This window comes from Brachyhypopomus gauderio, chromosome 6 (genome assembly GCF_052324685.1).
Source record: "Brachyhypopomus gauderio isolate BG-103 chromosome 6, BGAUD_0.2, whole genome shotgun sequence".
NCBI lineage: Eukaryota > Metazoa > Chordata > Actinopteri > Gymnotiformes > Hypopomidae > Brachyhypopomus > Brachyhypopomus gauderio.
The window spans coordinates 3,344,974-3,372,235 of NC_135216.1; the positions used below are offsets into that span (position 1 = coordinate 3,344,974).

Sequence of the window (27,262 nt, forward strand, 5' to 3'; positions counted from 1 at the left end):
TACAATTTTGCATATAGAATTTATTTAGCTTGAGTTAGTCAAGCAACTTTATTGGAACATTTCATTATTAAATTTATGTAGGCATTTGCAGGTTCTCTCTCTCGCACTTGTTAAAGGATTCTTTCCCTGTTGCCCAACAGGTGAGAATACTGCCTTTTGGTATGTGGATGAAATCATGTAGTTAGTGTTTTGAGTCAATTTTCAGATTTTGCAATTTCATATCTTTGTTTTCTAGGATATTTATAGTTATCAGTAATTTGTGTATAATCATTTAGCAGATTGAACTGAATACTCAGTACACTGTCAAAAGCTGTTTTCACATAATACAATTTGTCCAAATGTATCTGACTTTGTTACATAGCATCTGTCAGTTCTCTAGGAAAATGCACTGCCTTCCTTGAATATATGAATGTGGTGTGCTCCTGCAATGGCATACTGGCATACTGGATTTTATCTAGGAAGACCAGACTTTATTGATGCTTGTGTAACGGAGTTAAAAATGCAATGATATATTATTTAAATTCCTGTTCAATGTCTGTGTTTTATTTTACAATATGATGTGAAGTTTATCGTTTTGGTCTTTTATTTGGAAAGACCAGAAATGCTCTTCGCATCGGCAAAATATATTGGGCTGCTTCCCCTTCCTCCCTCACAGTGGTGTTTTACACTGATGTGGGGAGCCAGAGTGTGCCCAACATATGTGTGAAGATTAAAATTGTGATTTTTTTTTAATGTCTGTCACAGTAAACGTGGTGAACTCCATCCTGAGTCCTGTTATCTTCAACGGGTTGTTGAAGAGTTCACATCCGTTACACTTGCTGTCAGTTCGTCTTTATTGTTGGGTCTGGTGGCCCTCATTTTCCTTTTGAGAAAACCCCATAGATTCTCAATGGGGTTTAGATCCAGCAGGTTTGCTGGCCACTGTAATGGCATGGGCATCAAATGATGCTTTGGTGTTTTTGGTGGCATGGCCAGGGGCCAGGTCCAGCTGGAAGATGAAATCTGCATCTCCATACAGATCCTCAGCAGAAGGAATCATGAAGTCCTCCAAAACATTATGGTACACTGTTGCAGTGACCTTGTATTTAAAAAAGCAGAGTTTACCAACACCTGCACCAGACATTGCACCCCAAATCATGACAGACTGTGGATATTTCACAGTAGACTTCACCCATCTTCCTCCAACCATTGGATCTTGCGTCCCGAATGAAAGCCACACTTTACTTCCATTGGAAAAGAGGACCTTGGATCACTGGTCAATGGTCCAGCCCTTCTTCTCCTTGGCCCAGTTTAGATGCTTCCATCGTTGACTCAGGTTCAGAAGTGACTTGATCTGAGGAACCTGACAGTTGTAGACCATCTCCCGGATGCATCTGAATGTGAATTCTTTTTGATAGATTTTTGATGCCCACAATCATCTCTTTTGGTGGTGCATCTTCTCATGCCACATTTTGTCTTTCCACTAGACTTTCCATTGATGTGCTTGGACACATCACTCTGTGAACAGCCAGTATCCTTAGCTATGAACTTTTGTGGCTTACCCATCCTATGGAAGGTATCAAAGCCAGTTATGTCTGAAGTCTTCCCCATATTGAACCGAACCGAGACAACTGAACCAAACTGAAGCAATTTAATGACACCTGGGGAAATATGTGCAGGTGCTTTGAGTTTAGTAGATGATTAGTGTGTCAGACTCAGTTTAAAACATTCATGCCCTGCAAAACTTGGGCTGATTTCACAGTATTCCGGCTCCGTCCAAGGTGACCATTGTCCTTTTTTTGTTGCGTTGTGTTCGTCTTGTCTGGTACAAAGACAAGACACATATAGATGGACAAACGACCCTCAGGTGATGACCTGATGATAGGGTTGAAGGCCTGATGAGGGTCTATATGTCTTGCTATGTCTATAGTACCAGTTGACTGCTGTTTGTTGTTTCCTTAATTTGGATCATGTCACGGGTCTTTAGTTGGTGCACATTATCATTAACCTCTCCTTTTTACCTGAGATTTGGCGTGATCGCTTCCTCTTTCTTCTACACTCCTCACCCGTAACAGTGGGTTTTGTGAGCTGGAAGCACAAATGTAAAAATAAACAAATAAATACAGTGAGTCCCCACTTAACGACGGGGTTAGAGAATGAAAAGTCCATCGTAAAGCAGTTTTCGTCATTAAGCGTGACCCTAGATTTAGATACACTTTGATCATAAATACAATATAGAAAAAAACTAACAATGTTCTTATACGTGCGTACAGCGTGAGAAAGAGGGATCGCGTTGCCGAGATGGACTGCGGTGGAGGCTGCGCTGCCTCATATTATCGTACACAACACTCCACAACACTCCACAATGCTGTCACTGCTCCTCAAGGAGCACAAGGAATGGACATTAGATCAGTGGAAATCTGTGCTTTGGTCTGATGAGTCCAAATTTGAGATATTTGGTTCCAAACACTGTGTCATTGTGTGACGCAGAAAAGGTGAAAGGATGGACTCTACATGCCTGGTTCCCACTGTGAAGCATGGAGGAGGAGGTGTGATGTGTGGGGTACATGGAGGAGGAGGTGTGATGTGTGGGGTACATGGAGGAGGAGGTGTGATGGTGTGGGGTACATGGAGGAGGAGGTGTGATGTGTGGGGTACATGGAGGAGGAGGTGTGATGGCGTGGGGTATTTGGAGGAGGACGTGTGATGGTGTGAGGTATGTGGAGGAGGAGGACGTGTGATGGTGTGAGGTATGTGGAGGAGTAGGTGTGATGGTGTGGGGTACATGGAGGAGGAGGTGTGATGGTGTGGGGTACATGGAGGAGGAGGTGTGATGGTGTGGGGTACATGTAGGAGGAGGTGTGATGGTGTGGGGTACATGGAGGAGGAGGTGTGATGGTGTGGAGTACATGGAGGAGGAGGTGTGATGGTGTGGGGGTACGTGGAGGAGGAGGACGTGTGATGGTGTGAGGTATGTGGAGGAGTAGGTGCGATGGTGTGGGGTACATGTAGGAGGAGGTGTGATGGTGTGGGGTACATGGAGGAGGAGGTGTGATGGTGTGGGGTACATGTAGGAGGAGGTGTGATGGTGTGGGGTACATGGAGGAGGAGGTGTGATGGTGTGGGGTACATGTAGGAGGAGGTGTGATGGTGTGGGGCTGCTTTGCTGGTGACACTGTTGGGGATTTATTAAAAATTGAAGGCACACTGAACCAGCATGGCTACCACAGCATCTTGCAGCGTCATGCTATTCCATCCGGTTTGCGTTTAGTTGGACCATCAACAGGACAATGACCCCAAACACACCTCCATGCTGTGTAATGGACATTTGACTAAGAAGGAGAGTGATGGGGTGCTGTGTCAGATGACCTGGCCTCCACAGTCACTGGACCTGAACCCAATCGAGATAGTTTGGGGTGAGCTGGACCACAGAGTGAAGGTAAAAGGGCCAACAAGTGCTAAGCATCTCTGGGAACTCTGTTGGAAGACCATTTCAGGTGACTACCTATTGAAGCTCATCAAGAGAATGCCAAGAGTGTGTGAAGCAGTAATTAAAGCAAAAGGTGGCTACTTTGAAGAACCGAGAATATAAGACATATTTTCAGTTGTTTCACACTTTTTGTTAAGTGCATGTGTTAATTCATAACTTTGATGCCTTCAGTTTGAATCTACAATTTTCATGGTCATGAAAATACAGAAAACACTTTGAATGAGAAAGTGTGTCCAAACATTTGGTCTGTATTGTGTATATATATATATATATATATATATATATATATATATATATATATATATTAGCGGTGGGACTTTAACGTGTTAATTTCGATAAATTAATTACAGGGAAATTAACGAACTAAAGAAATTCACACATTTTAACGCATTTAACGCATGAGACACTTTTGCACCGTGGAATGTTTCTCAGTGCACAGGTTCCAGACATACAGATTATACGCACAATAAGATGAGCATGATGGAGATGACTGACGAGGCTACGCAGGTGGATGGGAAATTTAAATATAAGAAACTTCCAGATGGAAGTACAAACAAAAATAGTGTTATTTGTACTTTATGTAGGAAGGAGTTTGCTTATCACAGGAGCACTTCCACCCTTCGTTACCACCTCAATGCAAAACATGTTGGTGCTAACGCACAAGTCAGTAATGATAACTTAGCTGCTAAATGTATTCCTAGTACGAGCAAACAGTGTCGCCAGTCAACACTTGACCACATGTCGGGGTTCAAATTAAGAAACAAAATGTCAAAGTCCACGTCAGACGAATTGACCAGTTCAGTGGTGAGATGGATTGCTGTGGACTGTAGACCGCTCTCTGTGGTCGAAGGCTTAAGTAAGATGCGGCAAGTTTAAACACGGAGTCGCGCGCTACGGTCACTCGTGAAAGTATTATCCAGGCTTTACAAGACAGAGGCAGAGGCCTGGGAAATTAAAGAAAAAGTCTACCATCTTAAATGGTATTAAAAACATCTTCTGATTTACTTCAGTTCTTCTTATTCTTCCAATATCCCAAGCAAAGCTCCCAAAATTAAAAATTTTCGGTCAGAATTTCCAGTGTTCTGAAAACTGTTTGCTCTGTTTTCTGCACCCATCTACTGGTCTATGTAGTAGACTGGTGGAAAAATAAACAAGATGTTGAAGTTTATGATTCATTCATCATTCAATAATTCAATTCAATTTAATCGCGTCCCACTTCAGGAGAGCGCGTCACTCTCACTCTCCGCTCAACATCGATGGGTCCTCTGTGAAGATCGTTAGGAGCACCAAGTTCACTTGGTGTCCACTTAGAGGAAAACCTCACCGGGACCCTGAACACCAGTTCTACAGCCAAGAAAGCCCAGCAGCGTCTCTACTTCCTCCAGAAGCTAAGAAAGGCCCTCCTCCCTCCACCCATCCTCATCATCTTCTACAGAGGTACCATAGAGAGCATCCTGAGCAGCTGCATCACTGCTTGGTTTGGGAACCGCAATGTCTCCGACCGCAAGACCCTCTAGCATATAGTGAGGACAGCTGAGAGGATCATTGGTGTCTCTCTCCCCTCCATCACAGACATTTACACCACCCGCTGCATCCGCAAAGCAACCAGCATTGTGGATGACCCCACCCACCCCTCCCACACACTGTTCTCCCTCCTCCCATCGGGAAGAAGGTACCGCAGCATCCGGTCCAACACGGCCAGACTCTGCAACAGCTTCCTCCCACAAGCCATCAGACTCCTCAACACCAGACACTAAACTGATGGACTTCTCCTCCATACATACACACACACACTCACCCAACCACTTATACCTGACAATGTGAAGGCACTTGCACTACACACACTACTTCACTGTGACAGGGTCTCCCTTTGTATATATACTGCGTATTGCACACGGCACAATTTGCACTAACCAAACCTCTTACACTTCTCTCTCTCTACTGAAGTGTCTGTTTTATTTTTTGCACTCTGTATACTGTACTGTCTGTATTGTGTTGTACTGTCTGTCTGCACTTGTGTTGCACTTATGTCCTGTCTGCACTGTGTTTTATGTTGCACCATGGTCCTGGAGGAACGTTGTTTCGTTTCACTATGTACTCTGTACGTAGTTGAAATGACAATAAAACCTCTTGACTTGACTTGACTTGAATACAACCACATGCCAATACCTCTAGATGTCAGCACAACCACACAAATCAACATAGGTTTGTAAAAATGAGCATATATATGATGGTCAAAATGAGGTCCATTTTTATAGTCTCTTTTGTCTAGCTGTAGGATTTGTGCTGAAGATAGTCACAGATGAGTCAGGTATTTTTCTACATTTAAATATAAGGCCCCAAAAGGATCATATTGTGAAGTTTAGTTCAAATGGGAGTGAGTGTACCAAGTATAATACTCACTCTTCCACTCAATAATGGTCTTTGGGTTTGTGTCAGTGCCTCACCTAAGAGCTGCAGTGTGATAATTTCTGAGACACTATACAAACAAAGGTTCAAGGCAAAAGAGGTCAGTTTAATATATACTCTTTATAAAAAGTCATTCATGACATACAAATGAAAACATGATATAGTTATAATATGCACATTGCTACAAATCACAGAGGGAGTATGTAAAATGCAATCCATATATGTAAATAATCTGATCTTCATTTTGTCTGGGAGCCCAAGTTTTTGAGTTATATAAAGCAAAGATACAGTGTTAGATCTTAAGCTTCACATACTGCTTCACATACTGCTGCTGCTAAAGCTAACTGCATTTGCATTAGATATAGCTGCACAGGAGTTGCGTAGTAGACACCTTACCCCATCTAATAGACTAGTACAGAGCATCAAGACACTAAATACATTTCATACTGCATTTTAGTCAGTTGCTGTGTTTTAAATATCCTCTGTACTCTGCTATTGGTACTGCAGAATCATATTGTAGCCATCTGCTCATGGGTCCACCTGGCATTGCTGAACATCCTGATGTACTTGGGCTCACAGAATACTGATGGAACGATGCTCACCACAGATGAAGCATTGCATTCATGACATCACCACTGTACTTCCTACAGCTCATCAGACTGGACAAAACGGAGAAACGTAAAAAGAGCTTTAAATACTAATGAATGAACATCAGCTCCACCTAGATTGTTCATCGCCAAAAACAGTGAATATTAGGATGCTGCTAATTAGATGAGGAGTAAGCTCCTACCTCCTTGTCAAAGCACTGCTGGTCACATTGAGCGGATTCTAAACATAATCAGGTCCAATACTGAACTGTTTTTCCAGGACAGTTTAAGCCTTGGCATGGACTCAATTACTCTACTGCATAGAGAAATGTAGTTTGGTGTAGCCATAGACTTTATCGCAGTTGAGAAACCCCTCAAGTAAACAGTTGAAACAGGTGACCGTGTCACATTATAAAGCATGTCCCAATCATGTTGGTCTCTCTCTCTCTCGTCCATTAGATACGTGTACATCAGCCTGAGCATTTTGACAATCGGCTGCTGCAGTTAGCATATCAAACTTTAAGAGGTTGTCATAGCTTAGTCGTGCTGGACCAGTGTAGAGTGGGGTGTTGGGACTGACTTCAGAGAGCTAGCTGTGGCTATCACAGGTCTTCAGGTAAAGTCTGTAGTCTTCTGTATGTAGTATTCTGTCTATAGTACGTATTTTGCTAGTCTTCTCTACCAAAGCTAGGCAGAGGGACAAGCTAACACACTGTATACTGTCATACATTTTTAGAGGATTTAGTCATACGTAACAGAGTTCTGACACTGCTAAAATGCTCCAACTCTTCAAAACAAAAACTTGTTACATAATCAGGGATGGCTAAATCATGGATCAGCGATGCACTTTGTGTACATCAGAAGCTCAACATAAACCAAGATTTCCGTAGCCACACAAGATCTTTGCCAAATTCCAATGGCCCCTTATTGACTACACTTAAACAATATTGCACATCAATTAAAAATAAAACATTTTCTCCCCTCAAGTGATAAAAGCTCAAAACATAATTAACATAATTGTTCCAGCCAATATGCACCCCTACTGCTGTGGTACATGGCTTCCCAAGGTCAGAACTGATGGGACAAGGGGTACTGTGGTACAGAGAAGAGGTACCCTCACCTCTCCATTCTCCCTTAAATCAAAGAGTGTTGGGTGAAGTACAACTGTTTATACAACTGGAGCAGATGAGACAACCAGTACGTTTGATGTTGTTCAACTAGCATGGCTGTCAATCATAGTTGTAAGTATGGATAGCTCCGTCATGGCTTCTGTGCATGTCTCTTGCACTCTACTCCAACCAACACATAGGGACAAAGGGACAAAGGGTGGAAGAACCGGGACTGGCAACCTGAATAAAGTGGGCTCCCCGTTTTCATTTTGAGAGTGCAAAATGTTTAGGCATGAAAACACCAGCAACACCACAAATATAAATCAAATGTTATCAAGTAAACTTTACAAGACACTCAAAAAAACCAAACAAAATAAAACCGTGGGAGTGTCCTCTGCAGTGTTCTAAATGATGGAGCTGATTCTTTCTATTGCATGAAATATTAAATGATGGCTTTCAAAACAAGGGAAAAAGTGGCAGTGGTAGAGAAACTGGAGGGAGTGGGCTTTCCAGAAACCCTGTGCTTGGCTAAAGACCATTGAGAACAGCTCCACATTGATCTTAGCAGTCCCCATGAGGCTAGTGTCATGTTACCATTGGCCAACAGACAGGGCAAAAGAAAGAAAATAAATCCCATCCAGTCAGGTCAATCCAGGTGTTTGGGTCCAGGAGATGTGTGTGTGTGTGTGTGTGTGTGTGTGTGTGTGTGTGTGTGTGTGTGTGTGTGTGTGTGTGTGTGTGTGTGTGTGGATGTGTGTAGTGTGTGTGTGGTGGTGGTGTGTGTGTGTGGTGGTGGTGGTGTGTGTGTGTGTGTGTGTGTGTGTGTGTGTGTGTGTGTGTGTGTGTGTGTGTGTGTGTGTGTGTGTGTGTATAGTGTGTTTGTGTGCAGCACTCCTCTGTTGAGCTGATAGAACTCCACCAGGTGGATCAGGTCCGTGAACTTGGTGGAGCCATCATCAAGGCTGAAGTAGGTCTGACTGTCTTCCTCATACTGACAACAGGAATGAATGAGAGCAAGAGAGGGGGAAAAGTGTGGGTAGATTTCAGTAGTTTCTTTTCAGCTTAATCTGTCTTCATCAGGCTTTTGGTTACATTCAGAACTTTGTTCTTATAGATCATCTGAAAATTAAGTGACTTAATCAAAATTAAACAAGCAAAAGTGTGTCATGTGAGTATCCAGTTTGACCTCACCGGTAAGATCTGGAACAGGTTTACTGAGTGGGCCTGGCTGGGGCCAGGGCTTTGGTCAGTGGGGCACATTCAACCCAGGTCAAAAAAGACAAGGATTCAAAATCTTATTTGGTTTATTTTTATAAAATTAACCATTAACCATTGTAACCAAAGTGAATGGCTCAAAATATCACATTTGAGACAAAAAAAAAGAAAATTTTACACACTATATTGACTGGAGAAAATAAATCAGCAGATGAAATGATAACTAAAATAAGGTGAAGCCTCGGTTTAGTTTCTCAGTCCAAAATTATATAAATACATTGGCTGCCCTAATATTACAGCAACTGTATTCTGCGGTTTTGGTGATTTCTGGCAAAGCGATCAATAATTGTGTCAAAACTCAATGCCTTTGCCCTCTTAGACTCAATGCTCAGTACACCCAGATTGCTTAATCTCTCGTTGTTCATAGTGGATCTGAGGTATGTTTTCACAAGCTTTAATGTAGAAAAACTCCTTTGACAAGATGCAGTACTCACTGGGATCGCAACTGTTATTTTACAAAGTCTGTAAAGCTAAAAAAACTGAGCTGTCTAAAATCCTTCTGAACTGATGCAGTTCATGGCCAAGGTCATCAATATTTGAATCATGCAATTGAGCAAATGAAAACAGAGTTGTCTCTTTCAAGAATGGATTCTTTTTGGGGATTTAGAGCCTGGATGCTATTCATTATGTTGCAATTTCTTCTAGAAAACCATCTTTCAAGCTCACTGAGCATTAGATCAATGACAGGGTAGAAAAAGTTTGTACAAAACCCGTCTTTGTCTCGTTCTGACTCTCTCTGCCTAACAGTGGACAGTACACAGTGCTTGCTGAGTTTAGAGCTTAGTGCTTTTTGTCTTTTTGCAGCTGGTGGTGTTGGATCACACTGCCCCAAAACAGTAAACACTTCAACCCACATATCATCAAAAAATTACTCCTGCCTGAAATCATTCAATGTCTGAACTAAAGCTTCAACTAAATCTACAGCTTTTGAAATATCAAGTGTTGAAGACTGTAGCATATCGGAGAGAAGTTTTATTTCTCCAAACATTTTACGAAGTATAACAAGATGCACTATGAATTCAAGATCTATCTGTGCCAGCAGACTTCGTGCATCAACAGATCTTTCCCCATTACGTTCTTGGGCTATCTCTTGCAGTAGTCGCTCTTGCAGTAGGGCAGGCAGTCTATCTATGATGTTACGCAGAGCTATAAATTGGCATGCCCAACGAGTGTCACTTAAACGCTGGAGTTCTCTTGGTGCACCTTCATACATCTCTTTTTGTATAGTTAGCCATTTAGGATGGACAGCTGATCCAGATGTGAACACATATAGTTTATCTAATAAGCAGTAGAACTCCTCTACCTCCGGGAGAGCTTTGACTGTATCTACTAAAACTAGATTTAGACAGTGGGCGGTACAATGGAAGTAAAAAGGATATTTTGCTTCCTCTAGGTAGGGCCAGGGTGGTCTCCTTCCTCACCCTCACCGCCACGATCACTCGATGTTGAAGGTGTAGACGGTGCCAATATATGTACATTAAAATGCCAACAAGCTTATTATGCAGCACTTATGCTGCTCTTCTGCTGTTGTCAAACATGATACCATCTCTTTTAATGAGATAAGAAGCGAATTATTTGGTATGTGTGTGGTGTGTGCTAGACCACAGGTGTGAGTGCATGTGTGTGCCACCATTGTGCAGGGATGTTTGAGTTTGCAGGGCAGCACTCCTCTGTTGAGCTGATAGAACTCCACCAGGTGGATCAGGTCCATGAACTTGGTGGAGCCATCATCAAGGCTGAAGTAGGTCTGACTGTCTTCCTCATACTGACAACAGGAATGAATGAGAGCAAGAGAGGGGAAAAAGAGTGTGGGTAGATTTCAGTAGTTTCTTTTCAGCTTAATCTGTCTTCATCAGGCTTTTGGTTACATTCAGAACTTTGTTCTTATAGATCATCTGAAAATTAAGTGACTTAATCAAAATTAAACAAGCAAAAGTGTGTCATGTGAGTATCCAGTTTGACCTCACCGGTAAGATCTGGAACAGGTTTACTGAGTGGGCCTGGCTGGGGCCAGGGCTTTGGTCAGTGGGGCACATTCAACCCAGGTCAAAAAAGACAAGGATTCAAAATCTTATTTGGTTTATTTTTATAAAATTACCCATTAACCATTGTAACCAAAGTGAATGGCTCAAAATATCACATTTGAGACAAAAAAAGAAAATTTTACACACTGTATTGACTGGAGAAAATAAATCAGCAGATGAAATGATAACTAAAATAAGGTGCAGCCTCGGTTCAGTTTCTCAGTCCAAAATTATATAAATACATTGGCTGCCCTAATATTACAGCAACTGTATTCTGCGGTTTTGGTGATTTTTGGCAAAGCGATCAATAATTGAGTCAAGACTCAATGCCTTTGCCCTCTTAGACTCAATGCTCAGTACACCCAGATTGCTTAATCTCTCGTTGTTCATAGTGGATCTGAGGTATGTTTTCACAAGCTTTAATGTAGAAAAACTCCTTTGACAAGATGCAGTACTCACTGGGATCGCAACTGTTATTTTACAAAGTCTGTAGAGCTCAAAAAACTGAGCTGTCTAAAATCCTTCTGAACTAATGCAGTTCATGGCTCAGGTCATCAATATTTGAATCATACAATCAAGCAAATGAAAACAAAGTTGTCTCTTTTAAGAATGCATCTTTTCAGGTATTTAGAGTCTGGATGCTATTCATTATGTCACAATGTCTTTCAAGCTCACTGAGCATTAGATCAATGACAGGGTAGAAAAAGTTTGTACGAAATCCGTCTTTGTCTTGTTCTGACTCTCTCTGCCCAACAGTGGTCGGTACACAGTGCTCGCTGAGTTTAGAGCTTAGTGCTTGTTGTCTTTTTGCAGCTGGTGGTGTTGGGTCACATTGCCCCAAAACATTCAACACTTTATCATCAAAAAATGACTCCTGCCTGAAATCATTCAATGTCTGAACTAAAGCTTCAACTAAATCTACAACTTTTGAAATGTCAAGTGTTGAAGACTGTAGCATATCGGAGAGAAGTTTTATTTCTCCAAACACTTTACGGAGTGTAACAAGATGCACTATGAATTCAAGATCTACCTGTGCCACCAGACCTCGTGCGTCAACAGATCTTTCCCCATTACGTTCTTGGGCTATCTCTTGCAGAGCTATAAATCAGCATGCCCAACGAGTGTCACTTAAACGCTGGAGTTCTCTTGGTGCACCTTCGTACATCTCTCTTTGTATAGCTAGCCATTTAGAATGGACAGCTGATCCAGATATTAACACATATAGTTTTTCTAATAAGCAGTAGAACTCCTCTACCTCCGGGAGAGCTTTGACTGTATATACTAAAACTAGATTTAGACAGTGGGCAGTGCAATGGAAGTAAAAAGCATATTTTGCTTCCTCTTTGATCCTTGCCTGTATCCCAGAATGCTTACTGCTCATGACAGAAGCCCCATCATAAGCTTGGCCTACAATGTTCTTTTTGTACCATGATTTTCCAGGATGTGGATTATTTTATCACTAAGCCCTGCTGCATCAAGGTTCTCTGTGGACTCAAAATGGAGAAAACTTTTCTGGAGAGCTCCATTGTAGTAGTACCTTAGTATGAGAGAGATCTGTTCCTTTTTCTTTACATCTTTTGTCTGCCATGATGCTGAAGACTTCACTGTTCTTCTATAATTTCCGTTCGAACCATGTCTTCTAAACAATCTAGAACCTCATTCTGAATGATTTTGCTTGTATACTGTTGTGATTTTCATCTTAATCCCTTCATAGTTTGTTTACATTACAGTATAGAATCAACAGCTTATCATAATTTATATATTTTGACAAGTCAAAGTATTAATCAAATCTCTAATATTAATCACTATATGTTTTGCTTACATTATATTATTGATCAAGTTGTTTATTAGTAAGAATGTCGGTATAAGCGCTTGTGTGCCTTCCAATACTCTATGCTTTGCAGTAGGCTAAAATGGGATGTGTGAGAGGAGGCTCACTGTGACCTTATGTGGTAAGGCCAGGTAGTAAGACCTCGCTTCCAGAATAGAGACAGCTGTAGGTTGAACAATGGAATGTGCAGTTCCTATGTTTAGGAAGGAAAGCATATATAATGGTGAAGAGAGCAGACAGCTTCAGAGCTGCACATGGGGTGACATGATTAGGGAATGTGAGCTCTCCAGAGATCTCTGTATTAAATTTATTAATAGGCCTATGTGTATTTTTTAATAAAAGGCTAAAGACAAGACTGGTAATGTTTTCTTTTGCAATCAACGAACACGCTGCGCTAAGGTAAGAAGGTTAAGCGCAACATTTTGGTGAGCCCCGACGTGATTGCAAAATAATTTGAAACTTTTTTCTTTTCATCTAATGACTGACAGTTTGACCGTGCCGGCACAACAATAGTGGTAAAGCAGAACCTGTTAAAACAAATCTGCAAAATTTGAATTGCAACTAAATTGTGGTGAACTGACAGTACTTGGATGATTCTAAATTAAATCCAGTCTTGTCTAAAAAGGTAAAAGTATAAGTATACTATGGAAAATGGGTTTGAGTCCCAAGGTGATTTTAGGGTTCGAGTCCCTACCGGCAAAATGAAAGCTAACAAGTTTTTGTGTAATAATGAAAACTAACAAGTTTTTATTTAAGGTTTATTCCGTGGTGTGGCGGCCGATCCGTTCTTTTGACGAGAGGAACGAGACCTACGCAAGTTCGAGTCTTGCGAGGTGGGTATTGATATTAACCTTTGGATCTTGAGGAGTCCATAAATTAATATTATTTTGATAAAGCAAAAAGCCGGATAATGCACCTGAATTGATTGAGGATGGTAAAACCTCACGGTGTCAGAACGGAACTCTCGTTCTATATTTATAACTTCCGGGTGAGTATCTGTTTTTATCAACGTATGTAACTGGTGAGGAAAATGCAAGTTTTATAAATGGTTTTAAGTAGAATTTAATGTTGGTTTTAAGGGTATGGAATACCTTAGTGGAACAGATGAGTGTGACTAGTAAAGTGATTTATACTATTGAAGAATATCATAAGCAGTGTGATATTTGAAGGTGTAACGGTTACAGCTACGCTGTGCCTTTAAGGGAGAGATAACTCTTGTTCATAGGGGGTGTGTCTTTGGGGAGGATCCTGAAGAGAGAGAGTGAGATATAGTAGAAGTCCCGGGGAAGAAGACGGTATGCTTGTACAACGGCTTTAGTACGTACCTTCCTATATCTGTATTAGTGGACTCTCTATTACTACAGTAACACTGTTGTGAGGCTCAACGCTGTTTCATCCTTTTATGTGTAATTGGGTAACAGCCGTGTGACCTGGCTTCGTATGGTCCGTGTAGCCAATAAACCCTCATGCTGCCCACCTCCGAGTGTATGGTGTCCTGAATGCTGACGGCTAATGCTACACCACACGACTTCCAGGCCTGGAGTTTCATGTTTTCCCCGCACTGAGGGTGAGAGTGTTACAAGTGGCGCCCGAACATCTTGTTAGAAGAACCAAGAACCCTCGGTGAGTGAGTAACGCCGCCTAAAGACTACCGAGGCACCTCCGTGCAGCTAGCGGGAAGCTAACGGCTGGCGCGACGCGAGTTAGCCGGACGAGAGTGATCTGCTGCTGGGGACGAAGAGACTGGCGGCCGCGTGAGCATATCGTGGAGGTATCCGTGTGTGTGGTGAACTTCCTTCATACGAGACTGTCGGTTGAGTTGGAGTGGGAGAAAGGAGACCGTTTCACGGAGTTACGCTGACGGTGAATGGACATAATTTCTTTCCCGCGCAGTGTGCGAGTGAATCGGCGGGAATGCGCGAGACGAGCGGTTTTTCCTCCCGCACCTCTCTCTTATTGTGGGACTTTCGGACTTCGCGTATTATGATTGGAATGGATTTCGACTGACTTTATAGAGAGAGTTTAGACAGAATTTTGCTGTCTAATTTCACCCTGGTGGAGCAACGTTTTTTTTCTTTCTTTCTTTCTCACTACTTCCCTCCAACTCTCCCAAGCTACAGCAAACTGAACTTTTCTCCACTATCTTTGCGCATGCGCTGTGTGCAGCACCGGAGTTCCTCCGTGTTGCTGACTTCTCAGAACTGACACATAAGAAGCTAAGTTCCTTATTGTGTTGTGCATCGGTGTCAAACGTAAACTCAGACTGTTGTAATGTTCTGTTTACAGGGCAAGTAATTAACCTAGTTTGCATTTTCAAAAAAAAAAAAAAAAGTACTATTTTATTTTTATTTTTTTTCTACGTTGTTTAGCACTCCTTAACTATACAACATGTTTAGTGACCTCGACCCACAGACTGACCTTCCTGACCCTGAGACTGCCCCCAGACTGAGGTTACCACGGCAGTCCAGCAGAGGTCTAACTGAGCAAGTCCAATCACTGAGGTCCGAGGTAAGACTTTTACAACAATGTTTGTCAGACTCGTTGGAGTTACAGAAAAGCATGCTTGAGCAGTGGGGCCACCCAAGTAGCAGAGTAGAGATTGATCATCATACTGGGTGTGTCACATCCTCAACACCTTATACAGTGCCTGTACCAACGCATTCCCCCACGGATAGATGTGCCGCCCAAGACCCCCAGTCTAGTGGCGCTTCTTACACTTCTCCACAGTGTCTTGCAGAAATGAATAACACTTCTAGGATCCTGGCGTCTGTTCTACACCAGTCGAAGCTGGAGCCCACTGTGTTCGCAGCCGATGGTAAAGTCCAGCCAGACGACTGGCTTCAGTCCATGAACGCCTATCGGATGTCTTTCGACCTGACTGATACACAGGTTTTCCTGGAACTTCCACGCTTTCTGGCCAAAGAGCCACTAAAATGGTTCACTGTCCTTAGAGCACATATAGTCACTTGGACACAGTTCTGTGACCTATTTAAGAAGGTCTTTCTTCCAACTGACTTTCAAGAGCTAGTCATGAGAGGGATTCTTGACCGAATTCAGGCAACCGATGAGCCACTTCCCATGTTTGTAGCCCACATGCTGAGCGAGTTTAGCAAACTGCGAAGCCCCCCCCCCAGAGCGGGAACAGATTGACCTTATATGTAAGCACACTCTGGAGAGATACAGAGTGGCACTTCACGGTACACCTATTGCATCAGTTATGGACCTTCTCTTGCAAGCCCATGAACTTCATTCTACTCTGGGATCCAGTGGACATCACTGCCGGCGTGCTCAGGAAAGGGTTAAACCCTCAGATGATACACATTGCTTCAAGTGCTCTCTGCCTGGCTTCACATCACGTACCTGTCCACGCTGTAATTCCTTCTCCAAGAGTCATAACAGCAGTCCCAGTATACCATCTGATGCTATAAACTGCCCCTCCAACTCGGTCACTCCTATTCCTGTCGTGGATATCGACAACTTTTCTGGTGGCAGAAGGTCTTCAGGCAGGCCGCAGGGAAACTTCAGAGGGGGGAGGGTGTTTCACAGAGGCACCCCTCCCCCCAAACAATAGACCTGCCTCACTCAGCTCAGCCATATCTAGGGCATGTGGAAGACATCACCTCTGAAGCCTTCTGGAACACTCCTTTTAAAACTAAAGTCAACTTTAGAGGGGAAGCGGTTCCTGCCACCTTGGACACAGGCGCCTCGCTGTCAGCCGTGCGATTCAATCTGGTCCCACCTAACAACTCGGGCAGCCTCAAAACTCAACCATGGGCTGGTCCACCTTTACAGTTAGCTGACGGTGCTGCCTGTGAACCTTCAGGAATAACATGGCTCTCAATAGGTTTCCAGGGCAAACGCTTCTACCACAGGTTTGTCATTATTCCCTACTTGTCCTCACCAATGATTTTGGGAATGGACTTCATGCAACGCGCCTCACTGAGTATCCACATCCCATCCAGAACTGTAACGTTCAGTGATGAACTTGACCCCACTCCTGATTCTGATGACACATGTACCTCAGCTGACCTAAATGACTACATAATGGGCATTGAAGCCTCAGCTCCTGCTCTTAGTGACAAGGTGGAGGCGGCTGCACTGGGTCCAGAACAAAAAGTAAAGCTAAAAGAACTACTGGAGCAGTTCTATGATCTCTTTGATGGCCACCTTGGTCACACATCTTTGGCCGAGCATGTCATCGAAACAGGTGATTGTAGACCCATCAGTCTCCCGCCTTACCGCACATCACCTGCAAAAAAAATAATAATTGAGGACCAGATACGGAAGATGCTTGGGGAGGACATCATTGAGCCCTCTTTCAGTCCATGGGCCGCCCCAGTGGTCATTGTGAAAAAACCTTGTGGTGAACCAAGGTTCTGTGTTGACTACAGGGGACTTAACCAGCTCACAGTAAGAGACTCTTATCCTCTCCCAAGGATTGATGAATCTCTGGATTTCTTAGCCAGGGGGAAATTTCTTTCTACTATTGATCTGGCACGTGGATACTGGCAGGTGGCAGTTCAGGAGAGTTCAAGACCCAAGACTGCTTTCATTTCACATCAGGGTTTATACCAGTTCAAGGTGCTTCCTTTTGGCCTCAGTAACGCACCAGCAACATTCCAGAGGCTCATGAACACAGTTCTGGCTGGCCTCACTTACAAGATTTGCGCAGTATACCTGGATGACGTGGTTGTGGCTTCCCCAACCTTTGACCAGCACCTGAAAGACCTGAGCGAAGTTCTCTCCCGTCTCCAGTCAGCTGGCCTGTCTCTTAAACTAAACAAGTGTCAGTTTTGCCTCAGCGAACTTTCTTTCTTGGGCTACCGTGTCACACCGAGTGGCATTATGCCTGATCCTTCTAAGGTAAGCGCCGTGATGGAGTTCAAACCTCCGAAGAACGTGAAGGAGGTTAGACAGTTCCTAGGATTGACGAGCTACTACAGGCGGTTTATCTCCGGTTATGCCAAGCTTGCCGAACCACTGTTCAACCTCACAAAGAATGATGTGTCTTTCTCTTGGGGCAGCAGCTGCCAAACTGCCATGGATACCTTGAAGAACTGCCTAACATCCGCACCTATCTTGAGATTTCCTGACTTCTCAACCCCTTTTTTCATACACACTGATGCTTGCGATGCGGGATTGGGTGCTGCGCTAATGCAGAGAGACCTGGACGGTCGAGACGTCGCTGTAGCGTTTGCAAGCCGTACACTGCACAAGGCAGAAAAGCCATATTCCACACCTGAAAAGGAATGCCTAGCAGTCATCTGGGCCCTGGAGCACTTCAGGCCCTACGTCGAAGGTCTCCACGTGACCGTTATCACTGACCAAAGTAGCCTGAGATGGCTGATGTCCCGTCCTAACCCTTCCGGCAGACTAGCAAGGTGGTCCCTCCGGCTCCAAGACTTCGATTTCAGCATCGTCCACAAGCCAGGAGTTCAGAATAGGGTTCCCGATGCGCTGTCCCGCAACCCCCTGCCTAGCGTTGATGCACCTTTAGACATCCTTCCAGACTATGCCACCATAGCGGGACTTGACCTTCGTTCCCTCCCTCCAGTGCTACTGCAAGACCGCTCCCACCTGAGACAACTACAGCTAAATGACCACGAGACTGGCACCCTGCTGCGCGACTTGGAGAACGCTCCTGGAGGCAGTACGAGTGAGTCGAGCACTCCATACATTGAGCAAGATGGGCTGTTATACTTCCTTGACCCCAAATTGCGCTGTGGCCTGCATCCTTTGAGACAGCTCAAGCTGTATGCACCTACTGCTATTAGGGGCACACTGCTCAAGTACTATCACGACCATCCCACAGCGGGTCACCTGGGAGTCACCAAGACTCTAGCACGACTGAGGCTCAGGTTCTTTTGGCCTAAGATGGCCTCTGATGTGAAAAAGTATGTGGTATCCTGTGCCGTCTGCCAACTCACAAAGCCAAGTCAGAGGAAGCCTGCTGGTCTCATGGTACCCATTACACCTGGAAAACCTTGGGAGTATGTCGGAGTTAATTTTGTGGGACCTCTGCCACGTACGTCTTGTGGGAACGTGCACATCATTGTCTTCATAGACTATTTCTCAAAATGGGTGGAGATTAATGCAGTGAGGGAGGCAACATCTCAGGTTGCGGCCAGTAAGTTTGTGAGTGAAGTTTTTGCTCGGCATGGTACCCCCAAATACCTCATCTCCGATCGAGGTACACCCTTTATTAGTGATCTTTTTGAACGTGTGCTGGTCGCCCTTGGGTCTGAACACAGACTTACAACGGCATACCACCCACAAACAAACGCAACTGAGCGTGTTAATCGCACCCTGAAGACAGCCATTCGTGCGTACGTGGGCGACAAACACTCTTCATGGGATAAGTATATCCCTCAGATCTGTTTTGCCCTGAGAACTGCCCCACATGAAAGTACTGGACTCAGCCCATCAGTGATGCTCTATGGAAGAGAACTGGAAACGCCGCTCGACCTCATCACACAGCCTTCCGGTGAGGGTGCAGAAGAACTTGAGGTCTCATACCCCGAGGGCCTAAGATCCTCGCTGAGGGAAGCACATGATCATGCTAGAGAAGCATTGGAGATGAGCCAGAAAAGGCGCAAACACTACTATGACCAGAAACGTAGACCTGTGTCATATCAGCTGGATGAGCTCGTCAGAGTCAAGACTCACCCTAGGTCAGACGCTGTCGCAAATTTAACAGCCAAGCTAGCCCCAGTGTACTGCGGACCATTTCGTGTAACCCAAAAACTTTCTGACGTGACATACAGGCTGGAAAAGGTGGATACAGGCCGAGACGCTGGTGTCTTCCATGTTGTCAACTTACAGCCCTTCCATACATGGGACACAGCTGCTCCTAACAAGCTTACACAGCCTCTCGTTGAGTGCCCAGATTTGGAGAGAGAAGAGGACTCGTCGGACCCTGACTGCAGTGAGCCAGACCAAGCCTTTCCGGAAAACATGCCTACTGAGTCCTCTAGGGACATTTTTGACTCATTCTGCACTCAACCACAGGACATACCTGACTATGACTCTGCCAATACTGAGCTGACCTTAACTGACCCGGTCATGACAACTGAAAGCCCATACCTTGAACAAAACCCACTGACTGACTGTGAGGTTGACCCTGACGCCTTTAGTTCATACAACCTTAGGCCTAGAAGGGTTCCCAGGGTAACATCAGGTTGGTCATCGTCTAGGTGGACCAACCCTTACCATACTGACAGAAAGAACATTTAGTCAAGTGATGCTCTAGGTAGAGCTCAAGGGCTGTTGATATTGTTACCATTCATTAATGTTCACTTATCAAAAAAGCACGTTCTAATGTGGTTTACATCTGTTCTAACTGTTCGACATTTGATTGGGCATTACACAGAGAGGGTTTACTTGAGCGCTTGCATGTTTTTTGTTTAGTTTGTGGCATTTACTGACATGTATGCCAGTTGAGTATGCTTTAACGTGTATATTCTCTCAATATTGCTTTGACAATTCTCACCCTGTCCATGTATGAAAATTTTTGTTGGTCTGTTCCTCACTGTGTACGGCTGGGGTCAGCCTCTTTCTTGTCGGGGGAGAAATGTAACGGTTACAGCTACGCTGTGCCTTTAAGGGAGAGATAACTCTTGTTCATAGGGGGTGTGTCTTTGGGGAGGATCCTGAAGAGAGAGAGTGAGATATAGTAGAAGTCCCGGGGAAGAAGACGGTATGCTTGTACAACGGCTTTAGTCCGTACCTTCCTATATCTGTATTAGTGGACTCTCTATTACTACAGTAACACTGTTGTGAGGCTCAACGCTGTTTCATCCTTTTATGTGTAATTGGGTAACAGCCGTGTGACCTGGCTTCGTATGGTCCGTGTAGCCAATAAACCCTCATGCTGCCCACCTCCGAGTGTATGGTGTCCTGAATGCTGACGGCTAATGCTACACCACACGACTTCCAGGCCTGGAGTTTCATGTTTTCCCCGCACTGAGGGTGAGAGTGTTACAAAGGGCTGGCTGTTATGTGGCTTGTGTCTTTGGCGATTACGTTGAGTATTCATTTGCATAGTAAGTAAGGCGTGCTGTGAGTCATTTTGTATAATTAAGTCTATTGCATCTGTTTCTGTTCCATGCATTGCTTGCATATTGTATATAAGTTCTCCTTGGTCGGTAAAGCTTAGTGATCGTGCGTGGTTATTTTCTCGTCCTGAGATTACTTGTGTTTTACTTCCGAGTTAAATTTCTCAATTTCGCACCCTCCCCTAGTCTCAGACTATACTTTGTGGGTTCATATATTGTCATTGTTTGAGTGTTGAATATGTTTCAGGCCAACCCATAGTCTAAAACTATACTTTAGGGAACATAAAACAAGTCCGGTTGTTAATAAGTTCGTGTGTCGTTTATTGTGTTGAATAAGTTGGGTTCGCTATGCTGACGGTCTTTGTTATACTTTAAATGGTTGCTGGGTTTGTCCTGTTAATGACAGTTGTTTCTCTGTATCCCATATATATATTGGCTATAAGTCATCGGATAAATTTCTTCCTTCGTTGTTTAACAAATAGCGTAGTATGTGCTTTGTCTGAGGTGTTCTAGTTTTGATTGTAAGTGGGTGTATTTAATTTCCTCATAATTTCTTATATCTTAACGCTAGGTTATGTCATTTAGTATTGAAGTTAGGATTGTTTGTAGACAGTATGGGTTTTGTCTCTCCTCTGTATTTAGTAACTAAGTAATCAATCTTAGTTGAACGTCTTTAGAAATGCCTCAGCGCGCGCGCCTGTTGCGTAGGGACAGTGTGCCTAGACAAGCAGACAAGCGAGCAAAAAGTAAAATTTAATTCGTGTATTTGCCTCCGCCTCTTAACCGAGAATTGTTACATCATCGCAAAATAGACCAACTGGCTAAAGTGCACACGTTTAACTCGCAAAATTATCAAACGCGGAGAAGAATTAGCTCTGTGACGCATGTACAAATACTGTTTGGGGGTTGTTCATAACCAACTAGAATGAGCGGGGTCTACACAGCAGATATTCAGGAAGATACACCACAGCCACCGTATGAGTTAAACTCGGTAATGCCCACTAACTAAGTTATCCAGGAATTAATGTAAAAACAGGAATCGTACAAATAGAAAAAAAATCGACGACGTGGAGTTTAAAACGCGCGAGTTACCCTTGACACTGGATATTAGTATTTAAGGCTAAAAAAGGGAACGCATGCCGTGGGGTGAAGTGTAAACTGCGTTTTAAAAGAGACTTGGATGGAGTGGTTATAAATAGCACACACACACAGCGAAATGACTTGAGTGAGGTAGACATGTCAGTGAATCGGTGAGGTATTTGGATAGCTAAAACTGGACAAGCTGACAGCAGCTAGAGAGCTTGGTTCTGGTAGACTTGTGGTGTTAAGTATTATAATAATAAAGATAAATACGTGAAATCGTTTACACTGAGGGCCTTAAAAAGATAATCTAGGAAAGTAGCTTTTTGAATTATAATCAATGTTTCTATGTTTTTCTAATTTTGGAATAGGTCTGTATGTAGTCAGTTTAATATGAGAAACCTGATGCCAGTTAAAGTGACTAGGAAATGTTTAATAATAAGAATAATAATATTTTGTATTGGTATAGCACCTTTCAAACATACATGCAACTCAAAGTGTTTTATAGAATAGACAAAAAAGAAAAATGTTAAAAGAAATTAAAAATAAAAAGAAATCAAACATAATAAAAGAATGTAATAGAGTGACAAATTATAAAATAATATTGCAATAAAGAAAGTAAGATGGCAATTAGAATAAAGTTGGAGTTTCTTAATTAAAAGCAGATCTAAACAGGAAGATGTTGAAACTCTTCTTGAAGCTGTGCAGAGATAAAATGTCTCTGAGCAAGCTGTTGCACTCTAAAAGATCTCAGAGCACAGGGGATCTGCCCCAGAGACCTCAATATGTCCCCTAAGTGTATTATTTTATGCAGTAGTATCAACAGTATGGGTTTAACCTAAATTTTAGAAGAAGGGGTTTTGGGAAGGGGCAAGGAAGGTCACAGTGATCCTGGCAACTTCGTTGTGGCAGGTGGGGTGGATGCTTTCTCTTTGTGTTCAGGAGAGTCATTGGGCGAAAGAGAGTCCCCACAGAACCGTAGGATGAAGGAGGGCCAGAGGTCAGAGGTCCAGCACCAAACCCTTCTGCAGTACCAGGGCAATGACTGGGCCCTGATGAGATCTTGGACAGCAAAGCCACGGCAAACCCTATGCTGTCCCTCACTGGCGGTACTCAAAGACTATCATTTCTGGCTGGAGAATATCAAAGTCTGCACAGAACTGTTCAAATGACTGTACAATGTGGGCAGCAGGCCACTAAACACAGGTTCCTGAGATCAAAGACTGCACCTGTTAACCTGTGGAAGAGACATTACAAATGCACTGTTCACAGACAGCAGACACCTGATGCACCTGATGTCCACAGACTGGCCTCCACGGTTGCTATCTACAGGGGTTTCCTGAAGTCTCACTCATGAGCCGCGAGGGGCGTCCACTCCCAGTTCATTTCCTGGAAGCCAGATCACTTTGATTGAACCTTTGTCCTGCCACCCGACCCATTTCATGTTATTTTGTCTTATGACATAGGAGGGGATCCAATTCATGGGAGGAATTTGAAGAACAGCTAAAGGATCAGGTAACCTAGGTTACTGGGGCCTGAGGGGGCGGCAACCCTGCAAAGCTGAGACATGCGCAACTGTGCTGGTAGATAATGGGAGATTCAGCCACTCCACACATCTAATTACCTTCACACCCTGGTCACATGGGTAAGGAGTAGGTAAGCATGATAAGGAAACCAGTACAACAAGGCATCGGGTAACAACTAACTTTCTGAGTGTGAGCTAATTTAAATCTTGTAATAACTAGTGTATTAAAATAACTTCATTTGACTAGTATTTTCTATCACAAAGAAAGACTTATTTTATTTTAAATTTAATTTATGAAAGTTTAATTTAATTTATTAAACAAAAACAGACATTGGCATAGGCTGTGGACTTAGCAAATTACTGATTAAAACTTATTACTCTTTTTAGAAGTTTCTGAAATATATTCCTGAATGATATTTCAGTAAAGGGGGAGATACACCTGTTAGACAACACCATGCACACAGCATAAATCAGAGGTTGTACGTACAGAGTGACAAGATAACAAAAGGGGGTAAGCTGAGAGACAGAGGCAAATAGGAGCACATTAGATGGTTTGCAAGGCAGACCACAGGACTTAGAGCTATGTAAAGTACAGGAAAATTGACCCCAGAGAAAAAAATTAAGAAATAGAGTACTTAAATAAAATTTTTATTATTAAAATAAAATAGCATTGCTGAGTAAATATGGTAAGAAATAAGGAAGTCTGGAAAGGACCAAAAGGGAAACCAATTTTATAGAATCAATTGATCAAACCAGTGTTAACTGAGGCACACAGGGTAGCACGTGGGTAGAAATAAATGAAGAAAAATTTTGGTTAACTGATGGCACCTATACTGACGTAATAGCAGTCTGGACAGAGTAATGTGATATTTGAAACATGCATAACAGCTGTCATGCTTTAAGGAAAGGTCTAAGCAGGCTCCCTGGACCAAAGGAGCTAAGATAGGATATGATAATTCTTTGTTAATCACTCAGTGGGGAAATTTGCATTGTTACAGCAGCAGAGAATTGTGTAAGGAAATGCACATATGTGAGGTTCTGTACAAAATGCAATGAAAATAGGAGATGAAGTTCAGATTGGCTACATGGGTATGGTAATACCAATATGAGGACTAAGGAATTTGTTAGTGGCTGAGGATAAATTCTCAGGTTGGGTAGAAGCATTTCCACCAGGGCAGAGGACTCTAGGTCAGTCTGCAGAATGTTGATAAAAATTACTGGATACTGCACCATTGTATACTAAATTAAGTATGCTCAGATAATGGGATGCACTTCACTAGCTGGGAGCTAAAATTTGTGGAACAAATTTTGGGTTTAAGACACAAATGTGGGTTGGTTTATCATTCTCAATCTCAGGCTAAAATGGAGATTATAAATGGTAAGTATAATGGTAAAGGTAAAGGAAAAGGTATGTGCACAAAGGTATTTATATGGTTGGCCAGAAGATCTTCAGTGAATTTTGTTGCAGGATTCACTTCGTTTGAGCTCATGACAGTGAGAAGTTTTCGGGGGTCCCCCAATGTGCTTGCGAAACCTGACAGGTACACTTGGGGTCGTACAAGGAAGGTTACAGTGAACTAAAAAAGTAATTTGTGAAGCTTATTCTGTCCAGGTACCAGGAGAGGAGTTAGAACCAACGGACCTGCCGGTAACCAAATGGGTCCTGCTTAAGGTCATCAAAAGAAAGTGGTCAGAGCCCAGGTGGACCAGTTCATGCAAGGCCACTGAAGAGAACATCACACGCTGTCCGATTGAAGGGCAAAGGAGAAACGTGGTACCACCTCAGCCGGTACTGAGCATCAGAACCAGCGCGCCGAGATACGGAGCTCTCAAACGACAGGTCAAAATAACACCTGAGAGCGGAGGTTCAACAATCAGGTAGTCCACCCTGACCTCCTTCGCGGGATAAGAAGATAATCTTGCCTCCAACAGGGCAGAAGAATAGATGATGCTGCAGTAAAGGTTTTGTGATGTATTTGGATGTTCAGTAATATTGTCTAATGTTGTTTTACAGGCCTTGTGTAACATTGTTTTTTGTCTATATGTTTTTGTATTATCATTGAAAGTAGTAGCATTGATTGTTAGTATTTAACAACATGTTAAAGGACCTTACAGGGGACTGCCCCCTGTGCATATGGATCCATGGTGGGTCAAGGCCAATATTGTTGTAATAGTAGCTGCATAACTGAGATCCCTTGGAGAGTTTCACATAAAGCTTTAGGAGTTGATAATCATACTACTGGCCGGCTGGGACGGCCATTTAGCAATAATAAAGTTCAAAGGTAAGCATTATTTTTCAGAGAGACGCACATCGTACCAAGAACCTAGTTATTCTATCAATAGAATTGGGATGTTTTCATCTGGAGTACTGGCACATCTCTAGTGTAGGTCGTGTACTGTATATCTAGTAATAGGAGTGGGCCAATTGTGTTAAGACCCTTTAGGCCTAATTAGGATAAACATAGTATGGTTTAGACCTGCCCCAACACTGAGACCATCACTGGAAAATACGTCAGAAATTAAGATATAAGGCATTCATGGATCAGATTATACTAAATGGACACGACAGCAGATAATTGAATTGACTGTCTTATGTCTGTGTTAACTTCTGTGGGAATACTTTTGGCTTATGATTACAGGTGAATGTTGTTGTCCAATGTAGAAGAAGCTTAGTTGGAAGCTTAATCAGCAGTAAGATTGAGAAGGAGGAACCACAAAGGCGTTTGGGTATGATGTCATAGTTGGAGTCAGAAGATGAAAAGGTAGTTTTGGATTAACTTAAAGTTTGATCTATTTAGAGATCAAAAAGGGGGAATTGTTGTGATTTTCATCTTAATCCCTTCATAGTTTGTTTACATTACAGTATAGAATCAACAGCTTATCATAATTTATATATTTTGACAAGTCAAAGTATTAATCAAATCTCTAATATTAATCACTATATGTTTTGCTTACATTATATTATTGATCAAGTTGTTTATTAGTAAGAATGTCGGTATAAGCGCTTGTGTGCCTTCCAATACTCTATGCTTTGCAGTAGGCTAAAATGGGATGTGTGAGAGGAGGCTCACTGTGACCTTATGTGGTAAGGCCAGGTAGTAAGACCTCGCTTCCAGAATAGAGACAGCTGTAGGTTGAACAATGGAATGTGCAGTTCCTATGTTTAGGAAGGAAAGCATATATAATGGTGAAGAGAGCAGACAGCTTCAGAGCTGCACATGGGGTGACATGATTAGGGAATGTGAGCTCTCCAGAGATCTCTGTATTAAATTAATTAATAGGCCTATGTGTATTTTTTAATAAAAGGCTAAAGACAAGACTGGTAATGTTTTCTTTTGCAATCAACGAACACGCTGCGCTAAGGTAAGAAGGTTAAGCGCAACAATACTTTGCATTATTGTAACGTTCTGTGCGTTGCAGAGCTAGGAGGCGGACACAAACGCTGAGGAGAGCAAGATTTATTAAGAGAAATTCAAAACTCGGAGTCGAACAGAATAGCGCAGGTCAAATCATTTAAGGAGTCAGAACATTGAACGAGTAACGACATACTAACACAAGGAGTACTCACAAAACCAGGCAGGGAAATGGAGCAGGCAGGAAAAACAGGGAAACACAAATTACAAACACTAAAGCCAGAGAACTTGAACAAAGATACATAAACTGCACAAAATATGTGATACCGGACAAGGGAAACACTGGGACTAAAAATACACGGGACTAAACTAAACACAGGTGAAGACAATGACGACACGGGCGTGGCAGACGAGGGGAAACCATGGAGACAGACACCAAGGCGGGATCAACGAGCAGGGAACAACACAGACACGAGGAACAGGGAAACCGGAGTGACAGCTAGGAGAGGGAGGCGTAGCCCTACGTGACAATTATGGTTGGAAGCC

At 43.0% G+C, this 27,262-nt stretch overlaps 1 long non-coding RNA gene across 2 annotated transcripts; it reads left to right on the top strand.

Moving 5' to 3' along the window:
* On the top strand, positions 1–26,697 carry LOC143516502 (uncharacterized). Of its 2 annotated transcripts, none has more exons than XR_013131713.1 (3): positions 1–140; positions 4,691–13,537; positions 24,976–26,697. It is a non-coding gene; the product is annotated as an uncharacterized LOC143516502 (long non-coding RNA). The 2 variants fall into 2 exon arrangements; XR_013131712.1 differs by having other exon boundaries at positions 13,461–13,537; positions 24,976–26,690.
* Positions 26,698–27,262: the final 565 nt, after the last annotated feature.